This window comes from Giraffa tippelskirchi, chromosome 4 (assembly GCF_054371585.1).
Source record: "Giraffa tippelskirchi isolate mGirTip1 chromosome 4, T2T-mGirTip1v1.2.pri, whole genome shotgun sequence".
Taxonomy (NCBI): Eukaryota; Metazoa; Chordata; class Mammalia; order Artiodactyla; family Giraffidae; genus Giraffa; species Giraffa tippelskirchi.
This window is the reverse complement of record NC_137278.1, coordinates 68366033-68391745: the sequence shown is the minus strand read 5'-3', so window position 1 is coordinate 68391745 and position 25713 is coordinate 68366033. Positions and strand designations below refer to the sequence as shown.

The 25713-nt window shown below is 34.3% G+C and overlaps 1 long non-coding RNA gene across 1 annotated transcript in view; it reads right to left on the bottom strand.

Moving 5' to 3' along the window:
• Window positions 1–25713, bottom strand: part of LOC145503592 (uncharacterized) — a 171780-nt gene that overhangs the window by 47297 nt on the left and 98770 nt on the right. The window contains exon 5 of the long non-coding RNA XR_014051580.1: window positions 8960–9081. This is a non-coding gene — a long non-coding RNA (uncharacterized LOC145503592). The remainder of the gene's footprint in view (window positions 1–8959; window positions 9082–25713) is intronic.

Below are 25713 nucleotides of genomic sequence, written 5' to 3'. Positions count from 1 at the left end.
ACTATTAGAACTTTGACATAGACATATGTTAATTGTAGTATTAGAAAACTCATATTTGCTTAAAATTATACCGGTACAAAACAGACAGAAGGTTTCTCCTCCCACATAAGACAACAGAGGAGTTGGCTTAAGGGCTAGATAGATTCCTATTTGTAATTTATTTTACTACATCTCAAGAATTTTGAAAAATGGACATTGTCAAAAGGAAGCTAAAATTTAAGAATAGTGATAGAGGCCAGACAAAATGTAAAAGAGAAACAGAAAAGCAGTCTATGGAAGGCGCGTAGCATAGTGGTTAAATATATGGACCCTGTGGTTGGAGTGTATGGATTCAAAACTCTACTGTATGTGGACTCTTTGACCATGGACATAGTGCCTTACCTTCGTGTGATCCTGTTTGTTCATATATGGAATCTGGGAAAAAACAGCATGTGGACATTTAAGGAGGGACACGGAGTTTGCAGAGGTCTGGAAACAAAGATAGGTCCCCAAGCTCATGTTCAGCATTTTACTAGTTTCAAGAGCAGGGGACTGAGAACAGTAGAATATTTGTCTCAAAAGAAAAACACTGAGTTCTTGAGCTAGTTATCATTGGAGGAACAAGTTAAAGAAAAAGTTACTTAATTTAGAGAAAAATACTGGGATTTAGAAATAGGCCATAACTTCTTCAGGTCTTGAAATAAAAGCAGAAATAGTAGAAATAATGAGTGGTACTGAATTAGCTGTACTACAAGATAGGTTTCAAAAAATCTCCTGAAGGCAAATATGATCCCAAGATTTTGGGCATACAAAGTTATAGGTATCAATCATGAAACTACATGGGAAGGTGGGAAGTAAGTGAATTTCATTCTGTGGATCTTTGGAACCACAGCAGGGAACATACGCATACAGATACACGTGTGCTTGCTAAATATCTTGTAAGGAACAGGGTGATTTTTAGTTCTGAATATTTCAAATTTTAGTTATAAAAGTGAAGAATGAAATGTCAAAATGTAGCAACATCCTGGCACTGGAATTTGAATGATAGCCAGTCAGCAATTAAAAATGCTTTCTAGTTTATACAAGAAAGTCCTAAAAATCATATTTTTGTATTACAACACATTGATATGACTGAAACATCTAATCAGAGATCAACAGAGAGTAAACAAATTCAGATTGTTCAAACAATATTTTAATAGCATTACCAGTGTTATTTTATTAATTTCATTTTTAATTAATAAAAATATAAATGACATTATATAACTCTCCTCCTCACAAATTTAATATGATTAGTTAATTTTGTCCCATTTTTAAATGAAAATACTACAAATAAAAATAACAATACTTAAATGTAAATAAAAGAGAAAAAGGAGCAAATGTCAAGCTTCATCATTTGTGTTAGACAGTAATTGTTGTTTTTCAAATAAAAATGTAAATTAGACCTACCCATTTTTATATTTCACTGAGATTGTTATCTTATACTAGAATGAAAGGTATATTTCAAATAAACAACTTAAAATCATATAACTCCAATACTTTGGCCACCTGATGCAAAGAGCTGACTCATTTGAAAAGACCCTGATGCTGGGAAAGATTGAGGCCAGGAGGAGAAGGGGATGACAGGGCTGAGATGGTTGGATGGCATCACTGACTCTATGGACATGGGTTTGGGTGGACTCAGGGAGTTGGTGATGGACAGGGAGGCCTGGTGTGCTATAGTTCCTGGGGTTGCAAAGAATCGGACATGACTGAGCGACTGAACTGAACTGAACTGAAAATCATATAAAAAAATCGAGATCATTTAGATTAATGATATCTAAATAATTCTGAGTCGTTTAAAAAGGATTCCAATAAGTAACGACTCATATTTCACTTTGATAGAATGCTTGGGTAAATGAAAGAGTTTGCCTAACATGTCAAAGCAACAATAACAACAACAAAAATAAAACATCATTCATTAAACATTCTCCATCTGACAGGCCCTGTCTAACACAACCCTAATGAGGAAAATCTATATTCATTTCCATTTTAGAAAGGGGGAAACCAAGGTATATTTCTCTCTAGTAAAATCTCCAGTGCCACACAACTGGTAATATTATAGCTAAGATTTGTCCCTACATGGTCTGGGTCCAGAATTCAAAGTTAACCACTTAATAATATCCAGTAGCCCCAAAATGCTATTCTATGGGCATAATGCACACACAAACACTCGAATTTTAACCCTAACTTTTTGCAAACACTCATGAGAATCATAATATCAAATGGCTCTCTGAAAGTTCTTAATTTTATTTTGGAAGTAATTCATTAATGAAAAGGGTCATCTGTAATAGCATGGATACTTATATTATTTTATAATTTTTATTCCCCTATCTTAATATTTTTCCATGGCATAGACTCAATTATTTTTCAATCTGAACTAAGTTGAGTAGTGTTTCACCATTGTTCTTTAGAATATAGTAAGTCAAATTCAACAAAAAATTAAGCATACACAGTGTGTTAAGTGGATATTTGTGTTAACTGTATAGTAAAATGAAGACAGACTAATATATGGACTTTGTGTAGTAAAGTTAACATGCAGAAGCCAATTCAAAGAAAACACTAGTATGCTATTATGACTTCATCAAAAGTAAAAAAAGAAAACAACAACAAGAACAGGAATATTTGAGTTTAAATATGACTAGTGGATTGGCTTTTGAAAGAAAACTGCAAGCAGGATGCTATCTTTTATTCAAATCTGTGTAAAGAGAAGTGTCTTATAAAGAATGCCTAAATTTAAATCCCATATATTATATTTAAAATAATGTCTGCTGTACATTATCCAAAAGTATTACTTTTGGTTTTCAATTGCCCTATCCTTAATACTATGGAACATGAATAAATGTATTGGAAACTCTTCCTTTAAAAAGGTCACTTTTTGAGTTGGTCTAATGAGCCAAGTTTCTGGTCAGAAAGAAAAGCACACCCAAAATGAGCTTAATCAATTAATTACACAGAAAATAATTAGGGCATTTCACATTTATCCGTATTTAGCCTACTCTACATTTTATCACCAGACACTGTTGTTGAGTGCTTTGGGGAAAACATAACTACTAAGAACTCTGTGTAAAAGTAGGGGAAAACATAAAAGGAAACTCTTTCATAGTTATACTTTTCCTTAAAGGTAGATATATTTCTCCAATAATCCAGGAAAGGAAAAACAAAATTCAGAGCCAGTGATAGTGAAATAACAAGGCATTCTGAGAAAATTAACTTCTTTCCTTATATGATCTCTTTGTTGACCGTTTATTTAATATAGTATTTATAAAGCTGCAACTTGGAGTTCTTCCACCACCTCAACTTTTGGTTTCAAGCATCGCAAATACAAAAGAAGAAAAAAAGGCACTCTAACAGAATCTCATTCCAAATTTCTTTCTATTATGTGTTGCAAATTTTCTTTCAAAAACTTCTTTGACATAAATCACAGCAAGATTCTCTTTGATCCACCTTCTAGAGTAATCAAAATAAAAATAAACAAATGGGGCCTAATTAAACTTAACAGCTTTTGCACAGTAAAAGAAACTATAAAAAAGATGCAATGATAAATGTGAGAATGGAAGAAAATAATTGTGAATGAAGCAACTGACAAAAGATTAATCTCCAAAATGCTCAAACAGCTCATGGAGTGCATCACCATCAAAAAACAGGGAGAAAACCTAAACAGACATTTCTACAAAGACATAAACAAATGAAAAGATGCTCAACATTGCTTATTATTAGAGAAAAAAACACATCAAAACTGCAATAGCACTGCCTCACACCTGTGAGAATGGCCATCATTAAAAAAATCTACAAACAATAAATGCTGGAGAGGATGTGGAGAAAAAGGAACCCTCCTGAATTGTCGGTGGGAATGTAGATTAACACAGCCTTTATGCAGACCAGTAGGGAGAGTGCTTAAAAACCTAAGAATAAAACTACTGGGCATACATTGTGGGAAAATCATAATTCAAAAAGACACACATACCCCATCGCTTAATGCAGCACTATTTACAATAGCCAGGACCTGGAGGCAACCTAGATGTTCACTGACAGATGAATGGATAGAGAAGTTGTGGTATATATATATATATATATACATATATATATATATATATATACACACACAATAGAATATCACTCAGCCATAAAAAGGAACAAATTTGAGTCAACTGTAGTAAAGTGGATGAGCCTAGAACCCTGTTACATAGAGTGAAGTAAATCAAAAAGAGAAAAACTAGTATTATATATTAATGCATATACATGGAATCTAGAAAAGTATACTGATGAACCTATTTTCAGGGCAGGAATGGAGATGCAGACATAGAGAACAGACTTGTGGACACAGCAGGGGAAGGAGAGGGTGGCATGAATTAAGAGAGTGGCATTGAAGCATATACATTACCATATGTAAAATAGATAACTAGTGGGAATTTACTGTATAACCTAGAGCGGTGGGATGGGGGGGTTGGTGAGAGGAAGGTTTAAGAGGAAGGGGACATATGTATACTTATGGCAAATTCATGTTACTGCATGGCAGAAACCAACACAACATTGTAAAGCAACTATCTTCCAATTAAAAATAAATTTTAAAAAGTAAATATTGTCCAAGAAAAAAAAAAAGACTTCTGAATTCCTCGGAGTTCTCAAAGGTGACTATCTAATCAGAATTATAAGCAAATACAACCAATTGGGAATGTTGATGTAACAACATTTATAAGATAATCATATTGATTGTTTTCCCCTATTTTCTGTACTTATCTAGCCAGTAGACTTACTACTTACAGGCAGAAACATTAGAAAAATGATGGCTCTGAGATAAAGACCCAACTTTACCACAAATCTTAGTCAGAACATATACTCCCCACTGTAAATGAAAAGACAATCTTCTACACAAGGTCCAATAGAGTGAGATAGGTTTTGGGGAGGGGGGGTGCAAAACTTATACAATTTATGAGTGCTCATTAAATTAACAATACAAATTATAAAATTAGGAAAATGTATACATGCTTTTTTGGAGAAGGCAATGCCAACCCACTCCAGTACTCTTGCCTGGAAAATCCCATGGACAGAGGAGCCTGGTAGGCTACAGTCCATGGGGTTGCTAACAGTCAGACATGACTGAGCGACTTCACTTTCACTTTTCACTTTCATGCGTTGGAGAAGGAAATGGCAACCCACTCCAGTGTTCTTGCCTGGAGAATCCCAGGGATGGTGGAGCCTGGTGGGCTGCCGTCTATGGGGCCGCACAGAGTCGGACACGACTGAAGCGAATTAGCAGCAGCAGCAGCATGATGTTGGATTTTCATTTTTGCTGACTGGTCTCTTGAATTTTATTTCACAAATGAAGTTGCTATCTTCTTATGTATAAGGTCATGATTGTTGCATGATACACTGTCTTATCATTACGATATGGCAATCTTTGCTTGATTAGTTTTGCACGGTAATGTTCTGATGTTAATAATTTTACATTAATTTTATTTGATTGGTTTTCATACCTTCATTTCAACCTTTGCATCATTATAATTTAAGTATCCTTTGCAAAAAATACACAGGTTGATGAACCTATGTCTAATGATGAGAGAATTTAATTAATTTAAATTTATTGGCTTCTCTGACATGCTTAGAATTACTAATACAACCTTATTTTGTATCTTCCACTTAATACAAATTTCCTTAACTTTGTTATACTTCCTTTCTTAACCATGTTTGATTTATTAAGTTTTCTATATTTCAATTTATCATCTATTAGTTTAGATGCTGAGGATTTTATTCTTTATTAAATATTTATTTATATGCACTTTATGATTCATAAAATTTTGTGTTCCTCTACATTCTAGCTAGCCTTGTATTATTAGTAGATCAAAGCCATTTGAGGGCAATAGCTGATGGACAGTGAGAAGTGATTAGTTTCATGCTAAAATCAGGGCAATTAAAACTCAGTATACCTCTCTTTTCCTGCTGCAAAAACCTTGTAGAATACATGCTCTAGAGGCATAGATTCTTGAGGGAGGTGAGCTGCTTAACTCCCATTAGACTTTGCATAAGTTAGAAGTAAATTTTCATTATTAAACTACTGATATTATAAGTTTGCCTGTTGTTGCACTTAATATACGTTATTCTCACTAAAACAAATAACTTTATATTTTGCCAGCAAAGTCCAAATGTTAATCATTATCTCTGTCCTTTTACCTAGCACTAAAAGAATCTTGTATTTTTCCCAAAAGTCTCCTCACATATTCCATGTTTTTATTATGTTTTCAGTAATTTATTTACAACATATAATTATACTATTACATATTAATTATTTTGTTTAATATTTAATAGCCAATATTTAAATACTTCTATATGTTTTAAACTCTTTCTTGCTCACTATTACTACATTTCTATCTGTCCTACCAGCTGGCCTTATTTTCCTTCTTGCTAACAAAAGCTTTTAGCATTTCTCTCAGCATTGTTTTGTGAAATTCAAACCAAAGTCATGTTTTATAAAGCATCTTTATTGAAATGAATGAGTTAATATATGCAAAGAATTTATACAAGCTCTAAAATTAGATCCTCTGTTTGTTTTTATTCTTTAATCATTTTTATATGCTGTTAAAGTGCCACACTCAATATGCCAGCAAATTTGGAAAACTCAGCAGTGAAAAAAGGACTGGAAAAGTCTGTTTTCATTCCAATCCCAAAGAAAGACAATGCCAAAGAATGTCAGACTACCGCACAATTGCACTTATTTCACATGCTAGTAAAGTAATGCTTAAAATTCTCCAAGCCAGGCTTCAACAGTACATGAACCAAGAAATTCCAGATGTTCAAGCTAGATTTAGAAAAGGCAGAGGAACTAGAGATCAAATTGTCAACATCCCTTGGATCATAGAAAAAGCAAGAGAGTTCCAGAAAATCATCTACTTCTGCTTTATTGACTATGCCAAAGCCTTTGACTGTGTGAATCACAACAAACCGTAGAAAAGTCTTCAAGATAGGAACATCAGACCCTAACCTGCTTACTGAGAAATTTGCATGGAGGTCAAGAAGCAACTGTTAGAACTGGACATGGAATGATAAACTAGCTCCAAATTGGGAAAGAAGTATGTAAAGGCTGTATACTGTCACCATGCTTATTTAACTTATATGAGTACATCATGCAAAATACCAGGCTGGATGAAGCACAAGCTGGAATCAAGATTTCCAGGAGAAGTATCAATAACCTCAGATCTGCAGATGACACCAACCTTATAGCAGAAAGAGAAGAGGAACTAAAAAGCCTCTTGAAGGTGAAAGAGAAGAGGGAAAAAGCTGGCTTAAAATTCCACATTCAAAAAATGAAGATCATGGCATCTGGTCCCATCACTTCATGGCAGATAGACAGGGAAACAATGGAAACACTGAGAGACTTTATTTTTGAGGGCTCCAAAATCACTGCAGATGGTTACTGCAGCCATGAAATTAAAAGATGCTTGCTCCTTGGAAGAAAAGCTACGACCAATCTAGACAGCATATTAAAAAACAAAGACATTACTCTGCTGACAAAGGTCTGTCTAGTCAAAGCTATGGATGGATGTATGTATGACAGTAGTCACGTATGGATGTGAGAGTTAGACCATAAAGAAAGCTGAGCATCGAAGAATTGATGCTTTTGAACTGTGGTTTTGGAGAAGACTCTTGAGAGTCCCTTGGACTGCAAGGAGATCCAACCAGTCCATCCTAAAGGAAATCAGTCCTGAATATTCATTGGAAGGACTGATGCTGAAGCTGAAGCTCCAATATTTTGGCCACTTGATGCTAAGAACTGACTGCTTAGAAAAGACCCTGACACTGGGAAAAACTGAAGACGGGAGGAGAAGAGACAACAGAGGATGAGATGTTTGGATGGCATCACTGACTCGATGGACATGAGTTTGAACAAGCTCCATGAGTTGGTGATGGACTGGGAAGCCTGGCTTGATGCAGTCCACGGTGTTGCAAAGAGGCAGACATGACTGAGCGACTTAACTGAACTGACTGATAGGTTGTAGAGGGTTATTTTTAGAACAGGTTTTGAGCTCCTTTGGCTAGGATTCCATAGAATTCATTGGATTGAGATCGTTTTTTAATTGATTTCCAGCTTATCTTGCCTCATTACTTTGGTTTTATAGCTATTTGTTCCTGTGCTCATTCACGGCACTGGCCATGGATTATGAGTTCCAAAGGCTGAATGTATTCTACTCATGTATCAAGGAACTGATCCTTTGTGTGCTAAATTATCAATTTCTGTCTGTGTGTTTTTCACAGTTCTAAGTTTTAAGCAAGGGTAACAATGCTAGGTTCCCTCTCAGCCTGAGGACTAAAGCCCTGACTCTGGTTAGGACTCTAGCCTTTAAGGCATGTGTCTTTTCCATGGTGGATCACTCCCACTTCCCAGCTGTTAAGGGCACCTGATTATTTCCTTTGCAACAGACTTGTGCTTCAACATTGTGTGTTCATTATTTGTTTGTCTTATTTTTTTAAAAAAAGTATTTTTAATTCAGTATTTCAGTGTTTTTGAAATAGCAAGGTGGGTTCTTCATAGAAAATTGCATATCACTATAGATAATGTTATTAGCATCGTTTCTTAAATTTAAAATCACAAGTTAAATATATTTTTAAAAATTTACTTCTAGCATCAATAGCCTAAAATTCTGTTTCTACCCTGAAAGATGAGAAAAGCTTTTAATTATTTTCAATGAACATTTAACCCAGCCACTTTCCAATTTTCTTTGTAGAAGCAATTATGTTAGAACTAGGATATTTCCAAATAAAGTTCTCTTCAAAGACAAATCACCAACTGTAGGTGAGAGTTTAGGGATTACTAAACAAGGAGATGCACAAGACTGAGGATCTATAGCACATGCATTGCTTCACTGTTATTACCAGGATCATTTAGTCCAGTAAGTACATTTGTCTTTCATTTGTTTCCAAGTTCCCAGAGAGATGACAACAAACTTACCAGTGAGTCAAACAAGAAGCTTAAGAGGCTCCGGTATCTTTTGGCTAAAGATGAATCTGGCAGTGGCTTGTTTGTTCCTTTGTCAGTTTTATTTTTATTACTTACTGTATGTCTCTGAGGACCTGGAAAGAGTAAAGATTAGGCCATTAAAGCTAGCTCTGAGCCAACAGGATGACCTTGCTTTCTTTCTTCTACTTAGTTTGAGCTTAAAAAAAAAAAAAAGGATTCTATTCTCCCTGAGTGATGTGACTTAACAAAGATTATTTAGCTTAAGGATGCAAGGTTCCTGCTTCTGTGCTTGCCCTGACTCTTTACTTTCTATACTCCTAGCTAAAAATTCAATACAAGATACTTTTCGTATAGGATTCTATCTACATTCTCCTCCCAACTTATGCAAAAATGTTTATATAAAAACATGAATCAATAGATAATCTGCTTCATTACAAGATACTTTCACACATATAACTACGCTTGCATGTAGATATAAAGCATCTGAGTGTAGAAATGACAGTTTATGTTCATCAAGTTCCAAAGTTATAATAAAAAATAAAGAATTCTGATTAATCAATTCTATATTTACTATTAAACTTCACATTTTATACAGTCTTTCTCCAATTCCTTTATCAGATACAATGATAATATGAGCAACTGATACAGAATTAGAACTCAAAACTCATGAGAAGTAAAAACTTGTCATTGACAAATTTCTCTTGTTTATACCAACTCTATAAGCCCCATAGTTTCACTCATTTCATTTCTTCTTTATGTGTTCTTTCATATTTCTTATATATCTTTGCTTGCATTCCTATTTTATTTTCTTTTCCAGGCAAAAATATAAATAGTCCAAAAAATAACCTCATAGAAAAGGCTGACAAAATCACTATCAGAATTTCATATTACTGCAGAAGTTCAATAGTTTTTTTAGTTCCGCTGCTGGAGGCAGTCTGAAATAGGTAGATAGAAATTTTAGTTTGCAACGAACAGCATGTCATTGTGAGAAGTGAAAAGCCATTTTGTTTTAGGCGAAAGGAAGTTGCTCTGAAATGTTGAATGACTCACTTACCAGCCTCTCAATTTCTAGAAAACAGCATGCTGCAGGTCTACATAGAACACTTAAAATTCAATGTTTCGTCTTTAAACATATGTGCTACAGTTAAAGCCTATTGCTCCTTTCTAGAGTGGAATATTGGTGGGTAGAAAGCACCATTCCTCAGACATGAGGAAGGAAATACAGTTGACAGAAAGGAAACTTTTATAGGCATAAGTTTTAAGAAACAATGGCAGAAGACACAACACTTATGATTTTTATTTGGAGTAAATTGCTGTGGCATTTATCTGTCTCAATGTACATATCTAGATTAAGCTAATTATCACACTCTAGGATGAGTAAATTTCAATGGGGTTATATAACAGCAACCACAGATCAATTATGCTATGGGGCTGTAGATATCCTACACAAACCTCACTCAAATGCAAACATTTTTTTTAATCTAGAAATATTTTCAGCATCTCCTGACACAGTTCATCATTTCCTTCACTTTATTACTATAATAATTTGCATTTATGACTATTAGACTTTCTATCATTTCACATGTTTTAAAATTTTTTAAAGTTGTATTGCTATAAAATTTTAAAAGTCAGTAGTCCTGCCATGTTTTAAAAATGAAAAACAGCAAGTCCCAGCTGCACTATTTCTTCTCTTTCTGTATTTTTGTCCTATCAAGGCAATCTCTTAAATTTTCAGTTGTATGTTTTGGAATATATCTTAATATTTTAAAATATATGATTATATAAATATTTTCAGAATTTAAGTTTTGACTTATCATTGTCTTCCTAAAATGGAAAATGAGAATTTAGTCACCATGTCTTCCAATACTTAACACATTTTTCTTATCTAGAAATCTACTATACATAATAATTCTGGTTATAATATTAAATAATATTATAATATTTTGACATGTAATTTTTATCTACATTTGAATGATGTAGAGTATTTTGATTACATTTCTCTTTTTGTATACTTTATTTTATCTTTTCTGGAGTAGATAATTACCATTTTTCCCATTTTCTTAACTTTCTACGCTCCTCTTAGAAAGTATAAATTTTTTTCCCATATATTTAGACCTATCTGGTAATATATCAGTTTCATTGTTTTCTTATTCCTCTCATGCCTTTGTCCTTATCTAATCTGAACTTTATGCTCTCTAGGGTTTTAGGTACAGCTGTATTCTTGAAATCTAACACACCTCTCCCAGGGATTATTCTTTGTCATTTTGTGATGTTGGAACACACATCTGTCTTCCCACCCCACTCTTCCTTCTTCCAGTATAGCATATCTTCCAAGAATTTTTTTTTTTTTAAATGCATGGGATTTGTTTTTGAAGAGTCTCTATTTTTTTTCTTTTAACTTTATATTTGAAAACAATTGTAATGGGAACAGATTTCTGGTTGAAAAAATATGAAAGTATCATTCCATTTTGTTCAGTTGCCACTATTATTTATTACTAGAATTTGATCCTGTTCAAATTTCCAAACATTTGCATGTGATATGAATTTTTCTATGTAAGTTTTAACAATCTTCTCTGCGTGTCCAGCCTGCTCCTATTTGATGGTGATATATGTGCATGATTTAAATAGTCTCTACTGCAATGAATATTTATGGTTATTTCTATTCTACAAACTCAAATATTTTCTTCCTTTTTACCATTTTATAATTTAAAAAAAAGTCTCTTTCATATTTATAATAATCATCATCTTGAAATTCATTTCCCTCCCTGCAATGTAGGAGACCTGAGTTCAATCCCTTGGTCAGGAAGATCCTGTGGAGAAGGGAATGACTACTCATTCTAGTATTTTTGCCTGGAGAATTCCATGGACAGAGGAGCTTGGCATCCTTCAGTCCAAGGGTTGCAAAGAGTAAGACATGACTGAACAATTAACACTTTTACTTTTGAACTTAATTTTCTTATGACTATCGTTTTCCTGGGATATCTTTTCTCATTGCAGCTTTTAACTTCTCTGTTTCTGTTCTTAAAGTGGGTTTTCATGTAAATAGCATTTGTTGGGTATTTCTAGTTTGGCAATCTCTGTCTTTTGAGTATTTAACAACTTGTTTTTAATATAATTGTTGGTGTAATTGGCTTAAATATGATTGTTTGCTACAGTTTTTCATTTGTCCAATTTATCTTTGCTACCTTCTTTTGGATTTTTTCTTCTCCCATTATATCTCTTCTTTTGACTTATTATTGACTACTGCTCTTTCTTTTATTAGCTTATTTTCATAGTGGTTGTTCTAGAGTTCACAATATCCATATTTAACCACAATCTGCAAATAATATATAGCACTTTATACCTGTATGAATCTTTTCCATTTTGAATATTCTAAAATTATTTATTTGCTGAATAACCCTTCTGTTTCCTTAGTTTGTTCTTTATTATTAACGGTCTTATAGTGGACTTCCTGGTCCTTTATTTCAGGTTTCCTATGATTGCTATTCTTTTTCAAGTGTTCTATGTGTAGATGTTGTATTTAGAAAGGGCTTTTATCATCTTTATCTTTCAAGATTTCTTTTTATATTCTGTTTTATGCTACCTTACTTTTAATTTCAAAGAGGTTTTTTTGTGCTCCTTATAAGTGTTTAGTTATGCATGCATGTATAATTTAATGGTATTTATGCAATATGTTTGATTTATTTTATTGCATTGTTTTCTGACTTGTCTGTTTCTTCTGAGTGTTTTAATTTTCTGTTTTAATTTTTCTCATTCATGTAAGAAACATAGTCAAATGATAGACTATAGAAAATAGGGAAAATTTTCTGCATGTATCACTGGTGTTGGCTATCTTGTTAACTAGTGGACCTTCTTTGTGTAAGCTGGCTGAGTTGTTATGACTTTTCCCATAAGTTGGTTAATTTATGTCACATTTTTATAGTAAACATTCTCAAACTAATCTCCTTTCTTCATTGTATTTCATACTTCTGATGTCTGGGTCTTTTGAGGGCTCCATGATGCGTACAGACCTGCCTATGCATTTCACCTGCTTCAGGCATCATTTTTAATTTTCTCTGGCTGCTCTGTTGCTGTTTAGGTATATTATTTAAAATTCCAACATTGTTTTGCTGGCATCTCTTTTTCTGTTATGTTTACCCTTAAATATTTTCTTTTTATCAGTGTGATAAAATTATATTCAAAGAGATTATATGTTTTTGCCATTTAAGAAATCAGTTTTCATACCCAGTCTTGTGTTTAATCAGTAGTTTAATTCAATAAGTTTGTGTAACTGACTAATAGGTATTTGGCCTCTGGACTCTGTCCTCAAAGTACTTACATTTCATCTAGAGTAATATAGCTAATGTCTTAAAAAAAAAAAAAGATCAGTATACACTATACATTAATTGGATAAAAAATATAATTGAAACTCAAGAAAGGCAGACATATATGTGGATTGAGTATTTAGAGAAGAGAGAGAAGAAAATGTAGGTTATTCACTGATACTTAAGAAATGGAACACATTTGGTCTTTGCTAGATTAAAGAACTGGAGAAGGCAATTGCACCCCACTCCAGTACTCATGCCTGGAAAATCCCAGGGACGGGGGAGCCTGGTGGGCTGCCGTGTTTGGGGTTGCACAGAGTCAGACACAACTTAAGTGACTTAGCAGCAGCAGATTAAAGAACACATCAATAACAATGATGAAAAACATACAGAGAATGCTTAACCACAGTTAGTAAATATGCTAAAATTAGTGTAGACCACTCATCTAATTCTCCAAATATATGGGCTAGTTACAATTATTTCCTTCACTTTCATAAAACAAAACAAAACAAAAGACATAGTTGGAGAAGGACTTGCTTAATATCAGAAAGCTAATCAACAGTTGAACCAGGATTCAAGCCCCAAAGCCTAACTTTAAAATCTACGCTCTTAAACAGTAGGTTAAACTGATATTAGTATATATACAGCTTAACTTAATAATGTATTTGAATTCAGAGTAAGCATTTTTAGAGTTTTCTTAGAAAACCAAATATAATTTTAATTGTGACAGAAAATGACAAGGAAATATAGACTGGATTATGATATAACCTAATTAAAGAAGAGTTAAACTTATTTTATTAAAAATTTATTCTATTGAAACTGGAGGGAAAGCTGCAGTTTTAAGCTGAAGGTGAAGAAGTTAACAAAGCAATGAGCTGGCATTGGCTGCAGGATCTTAAAATTCTTGGTTAATGTAATCAGCAAGTATTGAAATAAAAATCCATAGAACATTACTGTTTTTCACTTTCCCCCAAACATTCTAAGAATCCAAAAATGTTAACAAATGAAACAGAACACACACACACAATTAGATATAAATTTATAGATAAATTATATTTCCAATAAAATCTTTCCCTAAATATACATGCGTTAAGATTCTGTAAGACACAACTTGTTATATTTTACCCCTTTTGAAATACAATAACTTAAAATATTAGAAGTTTGATGCAACAAACCTAGTCTATCAGGCATGTAATGATGAGTGCTTCGACTAATTAGTAATAAATGGTTTCTATGTTGCTAAGAAGTATTCTTCTTCATAATTACAAAATAACCTCCAAACATATTTATTAGTACAGCTCTCCACTGTTTTTGCATGTCTATTAATCAAATTTAACGTAAAAAATTTAAGAGGGTAACAAGTTTTCAGTGATTAAAGAGGGGAAGCTTGATGTGGTGGAAGAAGAAGACTGGAATCAGAAATTTCTACTCTCTGATATTGTCTAACATAAAGTAATTAAAAAAAGAAAAACCTGTCAGAAAGCAAGTCTGTTCAAGGACCAAATGAGAAGGAGTAGTGCTCCACATAAATTTCTGTTCCTGGGCACCTTAAAATAATTGCAAACAGTGATGTGCATCTCCTGCCCATTCAAAGTGATTTCTAATTTTTGCATTAATTAGCAAGGGGCTTCCCTGGTGGATCAGACTGTAAAGAATCTGCCTTCAATGCAGGAGATCTGGTTTTGATTCCTGGGTAAGAAAATGCCCTGGAGAAAGGAATGGCTACCCACTGCAATATTCTTGCCTGGAAAATTCCATGGACAATGAAGCCTGGTAGGGTACAGTCCATGGGGTGTCTCAAAGAGTTGGACGTGACTCAATGACTAACACACACTCACACACTTAACTAGAAAGGAGGCAATTTCTGGCATTATACATATGTGCTTTAAATATCATTGTTGCTATTCTTGTTATTAATATTATTTTGGCTATATGTTTATACATTTAGCTTATTCAATTTACCAAAAAAAAAAAAATTCAAATGCATTTGGCTTGTCAGATCATTTGGTCAAATGACCAGCCAAATGACTTTACTTTCTATCAGAAAAAGTCTGACTTCATTGCATTTTAGTTATTACAGTGGCTTTATTTTCAAAATAACTGTGCTAATATAAGCCCCATGGCACCTTACTTTGGAATTCAAATACTAAGATAGATAGACAGATGATTGACAGACAGAGTCTGGCAGACTACAGCACAGAGAACTCGGTAGTAAGCTTGATACTAATTCTCCAGTTTTGTTTTTTTCTTTTTGCTTTTTTTTTTTGGTAAGGTCATGTGGTTTAGCTACCATTATACCCTCCCTCAGGAGCTATGCATTTTTTTTTTAATTTTTTTTATAAATTTATTTATTTTAGTTGGGGGCTAATTACTTTACAATATTGTAATAGTTTTTGCCATACATTGACATGAATCAGCCATGGGTTTACATGTGTTCCCCTTCCTGGACCCCCCACCCACCTCCCTCCCCATCCCATCCCTCTGGGTCATCCCATTGCCCCGGCCCTGAGTCCTTGTCTCATGCATCGAACATGGAATGGTGTTCTCTTTCACATATGATAATATACATGTTTCAATGCTATTCCCCCAGAACGTCCCACCCTCACCTTCTCCCTCAGAGTCCACAAAATTGTTCTATGCATCTGTGTCTCTTATTCTGTCTCGCATATAGGGTTATCGTTACCGTCTATCAAATTCCATATATATGCATTAGTATACTGTATTGTTGTTTTTCTTTCTGGCTTACTTCACTCTGTATAATGGGCTCCAGTTTCATCCATCTCAGTAGAACCGATTCAAATGTATTTTTAAATTATCTTTTTGTTTGGAGCCCAAGAATACAGATGTGGCTAGATAGGATTCTAGAAATTTGATCAATTTGCCTTTCCTTTCCTTAGTAATCTGGATCAAAGGCAACCGTGCAAAGTTTGAAAATGGGAAAGAAGCTTCAGAAACATCAGTAGATCTGAATTTCCAGACCTGCAGAACTTTCAATTTGATCATTTTTAGACATAAGTACATTTAAAAATGAATATCTTTTACACAATTCTCTTAAAATGATCTATGCCATGTACTTTCTGGAAAGTCTTTGCGTCTCTCAGGAATAAGCACACCTAGGGTTGAAGACATCTGTTATCAAGCATTATTCATTCTTCATCCTAACAAAATCACTTTGCCTGTTGACAAGGTCAGGAATTATAAAGTGAGGAAAAATAAAAGAGTTTATTCAAGAAGATCTTACTGCATCAGCACAGTCCCTTTAGTCTATCATGTCAGGAGAAGGAGATGTGGCATTTGTCTACAGTGATGCAATTGAGCTGAATTTAAGTACTTGAAGGAGTCTGTCAGCAACTCTGTGAAATCAGTCTGAAATAGTCCATTTTCTTAAATGTATTTAATTGGGTTGGGTCTCAGGGCATATATTTATCAGACTTCTAGTGCTTCATAGCTAATGCCCTGTCACAACGTCTCAAAAATCTGTCTTTCTTATGCTATTTGATTTGTCTTCTATGTCTCAAAAACAGCTGGTCAAAAGTCATGAGTACACATAAAACCAGCAGACAAAAATCATACCATTTCATTAAGACTATATTGATTTAAATTATTATGAAAAGATTTATAATTGTAATTCTGAGGGGGGGGAGAGAGCAAGAGAGAGAGAGCAAGAGAGACTTCAATATTTTTAAAAAATAAAAGATTCATCAAGCCATCTTATTGCTTTATGGCTCCACAGATTGATATTACAGGGATTTTTTTGATTCCTTTTACCCTTCATTTTGGAGAAGGCAATGACAACCCACTCCAGTACTCTTGCCTGGAAAATCCCATGGACGGAGGAGCCTGGTAGGCTGCAGTCTATGGGGTAGCTAGGAGTCAGACACGACTGAGCGACAACACTTTCACTTTTCACTTTCATGCAATGGAGAAAGAAATGGCAACCCACTCCAGTATTTTTGCCTGGAGAATCCCAGGGACGGAGGATCCTGGTAGGCTGCAGTCTATGGGGTCGCAGAGTCAGACACAACTGAGCAACAACCCTTCATTTATATTTTTTTCTTTCTATTCACAGACTGATGAATAAAAACAAAGACGTATTATCATATACTCATAAAATAATGCAGAAGCATTTCATAAATATTAATTTATGCTGTAAAAATAATAAACAACTTAAACAAAATATTTTGTTTTTTAAAGTGGAGATGTGCAGAATAAGTCCATCTGCGTCTTGGAATTTATGATATAATCATGTAAATTGCTCTAAGAAATAAAAAAAAGACACTTATTATAACAAAAATATATCTAACAATTAATCTAAAGTGGAGATTTATATACCATGGAAACTTGAAAAAGTACAAAGATGTACACATTAGGAATTCACAGGTGAAATATGAGCACAACATTTTCAAGGTTCTATAATGAAGTGGAAGCAGAAGCTACTTATACAGGTACATACAGAAGTTACACAAAACAAAGAGATTATACAAATCACATGCATATATGTAGTAGTGTGTCACAGTAGTGTGTCACACATAGTAGTGTGTCTTAAAAGTACATTGATAATGAGGATGAATTTCCAAATTGATTTATAAAGGCCAGGAAGTCATATTCATATCTTACCCAGGTAAAGGAATCTATTTTATTCATTAAGAAAGAGAAGAGAAATGCTTGGAGCTCTAGAAAGTCATCCCTTTTCAATTCGTTACTTCAGAACCATCTCTAGGCTACAGTGCAATATTCACACATCCTCAGTTATGTTAAGGCCTGAGTATATGGCCCAGGATATCACAGTTCAGTTCAGTTCAGTTGCTCAGTCGTGTCCAACTCTTTGCGACCCCATGAACCGCAGCACACCAGGCCTCCCTGTCCATCACCAACTCCCAGAGTCCACCCAAACCCATGTCCATTGAGTCAGTGATGCCATCCAACCATCTTATCCTCTATCATCCCCTTCTCCTCCTGCCCTCAATCTTTCCCAGCATCAGGGTCTTTTCAAATGAGTCAGCTCTTCGCATCAGGTGGCCGAAGTATTGGAGTTTCAGTTTCAGTGTCAGTCCTTGCAATGAATATTCAGAACTGATTTCCTTTAGGATGGACTGGCTGGATTTCCTTAAAGTCCAAGGGACTCTCAAGAGCCTTCTCCAACACCACAGTTCAAAAGCAGCAATTTTTCGGCACTCAGCTTTCTTCACAGTCCAACTCTCACATCCATACATGACCACTGGAAAAACCATAGCCTTGACTAGATGGACCTTTGTTGATAAGTAATGTCTCTGCTTTTTAATATGCTGTCTAGGTTGGTCATAACTTTCCGCAGCAATTTTTCGGCACTCAGCTTTCTTCACAGTCCAACTCTCACATCCATACATGACCACTGGAAAAACCATAGCCTTGACTAGATGGACCTTTGTTGATAAGTAATGTCTCTGCTTTTTAATATGCTGTCTAGGTTGGTCATAACTTTCCTTCCAAGGAGTAAACGTCTTTTAAGGTAGCTTGCTTTTGTGATCTTTTTCCTGGGGTATTCCTTTGTTCTATTTATTTTCTCTCCTAAGAAGGAACGATATAGAGTTAAAATATCCACAGAATTCTCTTTACCTACTACTTGCAGTGAAGTTTTGTATAAGTGAGTGATTAAAACTTCTCAATATTTGAAAAGTGAAAGTGAAAGTTGCTCCATCGTGAATGACTCTTTGCAACCCATGGACTATACAGTCCATGGAATTCTCCAGGCCAGAATACTGGAATTGGTAGCAGTTCTCTTCTCCAGGGGACCTTCCCAATCAGCTGAGCCACAAGGGAAGCCCTCATCTACTTTAGACCTGCCCTGGAGGTCACTCACCTATTCAGAACTCCACTGCAAGTAGTGGAAAATAGTCTTTATGTATTGTATGCCTGGTTACTTTCCTGGACTAATACTAACTGAGCCCTTGTAAGTACTAACACCTCTGGATGTATGGACATTGAAAAGGAGAGATTCCTACCACTCTTCTTTCATGTAACAGTTGATTTCAGATCTGACTGAGGATCAGGGCACTTATCCCAAGTCTGCATGATATCAAGCCACAATGTGTGCTTCTTTGGTGGGGGGGACTTATAATGAGTAAGCAAAATCTTAACTTTCTCACAATTTTAATGGAGATAGTCATTCCATTTTAACCCCTGCTTATAAGAGAGCCTTTGAATCCTTCACAGTTCTATCTGGGAAAAGATACTAATCTCTATTTTGGAGGGTAAAGGAGTATTGGAAGTTATATTTTCTTTTCAACTTTATGCCCTTTGGAATATTAATAGCTTTTTCACAGGGCTAAAGAAGTACAATTGATTTTAAGATTAATTTTTTTTTTGTACGTAACAATATGTAATGCAAACTCAGTGTTTCTTGCTTTCTAGGACTAATACCTCAACCTGTAGAATGCAATCCAGATAGATAGAAATGTAGAAAGAAAGAAAGACAGATAGATATTCATACCTAGACCCCCCCCTACATATATATATATATATATGCATTAAAATACAGTGATTGCATAATGGCAAGTATAATTGAACTTTCTAACTTTTAATTTCTAAAATGCAATTACCATGACATTAGCACTATAGAAAACAATAAGCACATTTATTTTGAGAGTTACTTTTTATTATACTAAAACAGCAATTTAGTGCATGTATTATGGAGTAAATAATTAAACTAAGTAAAATATTTTGCAAATATCAACTGTTCTATAAATGCTAATATGTTAATAGAAGAAACATATAGATGTTTAGGAAGAATGATGAATTGACAAATATGAAATTGCATTTCCTTACTAATTGGATAAGATCCACCCTCATTATGGAAAGCAATATGCAATACTCCAAGTCCATAGAAGTAAATGTAAATTTCACCCAAACACCCTCACAGAAACACCTTGAGTAATATTTAATCAAACTGTTTGAGCACCATGGCCGAGACAGTTGCCACATAAAATTAACCATCACAGCATATTATCCAGGGACTTGTAATATTAAGATTACTGTTCTCTGTTTAGCATTTTACCTTTGTTACCTAATTTTTTAAAAGAAAGATTTTATATCAATAAAATTAAATGGCAACTCAGTGTCACCTGCTATTAATAAAATAAAACTAAAATAATATAATGTAACTAAAATAATGTTTTCTGTAGTCTGCTAAAACTGCTGAAACTCGTCTTACCCTAGTCTATTTTTAAAAAATGAGAGAAATTGGAAAATTTTAGAGAGGTATTAATGACTTTCTGGCACCAAGATAAGACTTCCTCATTGATTAAATCAATTCATTTAATTAGAATTAAAAAGTAATTAATTAAAGTACTCCACACAGTGATAGAAAGAGGAGGTACGATGATTACTCTTTGCAGAAAACAAGTATAAATGACAATACTGCCAGTAACAACAATTCAGTGGCACCAGAAATAAGCCAAAGTCAGAGTATTGAGAAGCATTTGTTCTTTAAAAAGTGCTGAAAGTGAAAGTGAAGTCGCTCAGTCGTGTCCAACTCTTTGTGACCCCATGGACTGTAACCCACTAGGCTCCTCCGTCCACGGGATTTTCTGGGCAAGAGTATTGGAGTGGGTTGCCATTTCCTTCTCCAGAGGATCTTCCCAACCCAGGGATCGAACCCAGGTCTCCTGCATTGTTGGCAGATGCTTTACCGTCTGAGCCACCAGGGAAGTCAAAAAGTGCTGAAATGTTACAAAAAATGCAGGCTACATCTGTGGCTTTCTCGCCGGGAAATGCTCCTACCCTCTTTCTGCCCTCTTCCCTGCTTGATCACTGGAAATGAGAGCTTTACTGGTATGGGGTTTTGGCAAATTATCAGCTTTACAGGTGCAGACTTGATTTAATGTGGGAACAGGAGATATGCCCAGGTCTTTGCCAACTAAAAGCAGCAGGCTCAGTTTGAAAGATACGGAATGTCCATGTAGACATGGGAATCTAAAACTGAGGTCCCAGTTCTGGAAGGGCAGTAGATAAGGTGGGAATTTAATGGTGATATCCTAAAAGTGACAGATCCATACAAGAGCTGAAAGGAGCTCCAAACCTATCCTTGGCATTATCTAAACTACACATGCAGTAGGGGGTGGGGGTGGGGTGACCTAAAGAACCACGAAAAATATAAAATGTATGGGCTATTGAAAATTTCTGAGGAATTTAAATGCATTTCTCTACCCATTCAGGGGAAGCTCAACAGAACACAGAGTCTTACGGACACATTATGTGACCACTGACACACACACACACACACACACACACATAGGAAAAATACTCTAAGAAACCAAGTAGAAAAGATCAAATGTTTTATCAACTGAATAGTAGGTAAAACTTAAGAACAGGCAAGTTATTGAAAACTACATTAACTCTCAGGATAATAAAGTCCAAAATTACTATATTAACTACAATTTTCAATTAATTAAAAATCATTAAGCATAAAAATAAACAGAAAAGTGACCAAACAATAGCAACATAGCAAATGAGAGCCAAAATAACTTAACTCTGAATGAGCCCAGATATTTATTTAGCAGATAATACTTTTAAAGCTGCTATAATTAAAATGTTCGAAGTAAGATAGTAACATATAATAAAAGAACTAAAGTATGCTAACAATGAGTAACAAATAGAACATTCAAGAGAGAAATGAATATAATAGCAAAGAAACAAAAGGGGAAGTTGCAATGAGAAGCCAGTAATTTAAATGAAAATATAAACCAGATGGGCTCTGAGCAGATCTGAGATGGCAATAAAAAGAAACAATAAATAATAAAGCAAGTAGAAAATTAGTAAAGGTAAAGAAGATTTGAACAAGTTTATTTAAGCAGCATTCAAAAGGTAAAATATTTTGAAATAAGTGTAACAAAAGGGGTATAAGTCCTGTAAAATGAAACTTATAAACCACTGCTAAAGAAACTAAAGAAGGTTTGAATGAACAGAGAAATATATCATGTCCACAGGCTGAAAGACTTGCTATTTTAAGGTGGCAGAACATTCCAAACTTACCTACAAATCAACATAATCGCTATCAAATTCCCAGTGGATTTTTGAGACAGACCAACCGACTCTAAATTTACATGTGAAAAAAACTTCCAGAAGTACTACTATCTTTTATCATGATTTTAAAAATAATTTTAGATTTACAAAATAGTTGCAAAGATTGTACACAAAATTCTCACATTCCCATCCCCTACTTCTCCAAACGTTAGCAACTTGCATAACTATGTCACTTTAATCAAATTTCATAAATTAACAGGGTAAAATTTAATTACCTAAAGTATGCACTTTATTCATATTTCTCTAATTTTCTACCAATAATTTTTGTCTTTAGCCTTATACTGTCTGTATACTTTGCCACTGCCTTTCCTCCCCACTAGTTTCAATAAAAATGTCCTGGATTTTAATTCAGTTAGATTTATTTTTCACTGTCCCTCAGTAGGAACTTTCTATCTTCAGTTCCTACCACATCCTTATTTGAAATGAAAAAAAATCTTCAGATAGTTAAATTCAATTTTTGCACCTTGTGCTTTAATAGGTTTTGGAAACTGCATACATTAATACATACACCATTACAGAAACCTACAGAATACCACATTATCATAAAAATTATTAATGTGCAACCTATTTACAGTCTATCTCTCCTCCCTCCCCAAACCCCTTAGCAAGTACAGATCTTTTTTTTTTTTTCCTGTTTGAAGAATTTAGTCTTTTCCAAAATACTATATAAACGCAATCACAAAACATTTATACTTTTGACTCTGATTTTTTTCCCATAGTAAAATTCATTTGAGACTCATTCTTTTTGTTTAAATCCATAGTTTATTTCATTGTATGGATTTACCACATTTTTAATCTATTCACTTATTAAATTACATGTATCTTGTTTCCAAATATTGGAATTTGTGAACTGAGCTGATTCAAACATCTAATAGATTATTGTATGAGCATAAATATTCAATGCACTTTGGTAATAATAGATCACTGCTGGGTTATATTTTATTTAATTAATTAATTAATTTTTAAATAAATTTATTTATTTTAGTTGGGGGCTAATTTCTTTACAATATTGTAGTGGTTTTTGCCATACATTGACATGAATCAGCCATGGGTTTACATGTGTTCCCCATCCTGAACCCCTCTCCCACCACCCTCCCCATCCCATCCCTCTGGGTCATCCCATTGCCTCAGCCCTGAGCATTTGTCTCATGCATCGAACATGGAATGGTGTTCTGTTTCACATATGATAATATACATGTTTCAATGCTATTCTCCCAGAACGTCCCACCCTCACCTTCTCCCTCAGAGTCCATAAGACTGTTCTATGCATCTATGTCTCTTATACTGTCTCGCATATAGGGTTATCGTTACCATCTTTCAAATTCCATATATATGCATTAGTATACTGTATTGGTGTTTTTCTTTCTGGCTTACTTCACTCTGTATAATGGGCTCCAGTTTCATCCATCTCAGTAGAACCAATTCAAATGTATTTTTTTAATGGCTGAGTAATATTCCATTGTGTATATGTACCACAGCTTCCTTATCCATTCATCTGCTGATGGACATCTAGGTTGCTTCCATGTCCTGGCTATTGTAAACAGTGCTGCGATGAACATTGGGGTACACGCGTCTCTTTCAATTCTGGTTTCCTCGGTGTGTATGCCCAGCAGTGGGATTGCTGGGTCATATGGCAGTTCTATTCCCAGTTTTTTAAGGAATCTCCACACTGTTCTCCATAGTGGCTGGACTAGTTTGCATTCCCACCAACAGTGTAAGAGGGTTCCCTTTTCTCCACACCTTCTCCAGCATTTATTGCTTGTAGATTTTTGGATAGCAGCCATTCTGACTGGTGTCAAATGGTACCTCATTGTGGTTTTGATTTGCATTTCTCTAATAATGAGTGATGTTGAGCATCTTTTCATGTGTTTGTTAGCCATCTGTATGTCTTCTTTGGAGAAATGTCTGTTTAGTTCTTTGGTCCATTTTTTGATGGGTCATTTATTTTTCTGGAATTCAGCTGCAGGAGTTGCTTGTATATTTTTGAGATTAATTGTCTGTTTTCGTTTGCTAGTATTTTCTCCCATTCTGAAGGCTGTCTTTTCACCTTGCTTATAGTTTCCTTTGTTGTGCAAAAGCTTTTAATTTTAATTAGGTCCCCTTTGTTTATTTTTGCTTTTATTTCCAATATTCTGGGAGGTGGGTCATGGAGGATCCTGCTGTGATTTATGTCGGAGAGTGTTTTGCCTATGTTTTCCTCTAGGAGTTTTATAGTTTCTGGTCTTACGTTTAGATCTTTAATCCATTTTGAGTTTATTTTTGTGTATGGTGTTAGGAAGTGTTCTAGTTTCATTCTTTTACAAGTGGTTGACCAGTTTTCCCAGCACCACTTGTTAAAGAGATGTCTTTTCTCCATTGTATATTCTTGACTCCTTTGTCGAAGATAAGGTGTCCACAGGTGCGTGGGTTTATCTCTGGGCTTTCTATTTTATTCCATTGCTCTATATTTCTATCTTTGTGGGTTATATTTTAAAAGTATGTTCAACCTTATGATAAACCACCTATTTTTTTTTTTTTCAGAGGTTCTGAACTGTTTTCAGAGGCAGTAAAATGTTTTCTTTGTATAGCATGTTTGACAGCACTTGATATTGTCATTTTTATATTTGTCAGCCACTTTAGCAATTGTTTAAATATTGCTCAGTATGATTTTAATATGCAAGACCTTAATAATATGATTTTGAGTTACTTTTCATTTGCTTACTTAACATTTATATATCTTCTTTAAGAATGTGTCTCTTATGATTTTATGTCCATTTTCTTACTGAGTCTTTTTGGTTACTGAATTTTTTAGAAATCTTTTTATATTCAGGATAAAAGCTAATATGAGATATATGATATATGAATATTTTCTCCAGAATTTGGCTTACCTTTTAATTACATTAAAATTTCACAGAGAAAAATGTTTGTTTGATAAAGTCACCAATTAAACTAGTTGCTTTTTATATATAATGCTTTTAATGTCATATATTAAAAAATCAAAAATTCAAAGTCATTAGATTTTATATTTTCCAGCAATTGTGTAATTTTTCATTTTATATTTGTCTACAATCCATTTTGACTCAATTCTTGGATGAAGTGAGAGCTATGTGTCAGGGTTTATTGTTTGTTTTTAATGTGGAAGTACAATAAGTACAGTATCATTTATTAAAAAAAAGTGTCATCAACTGAATTTGAGTGCAAATTTGAATAAAATGCTGACTATATTTCTGATGATCTATCACTGGTTTCTCTATTCTATATCCATGAACAATCATTTGGGTATTATCTTGATTAGTATTCAGTTCAGTTCAGTCACTCAGTCTTGCCCGGCTCTTTGTGACCCCATGAACCACAGCATATCATGCATCTCTGTCCATCTCCAACTCCCCGAGTTTACTCAAA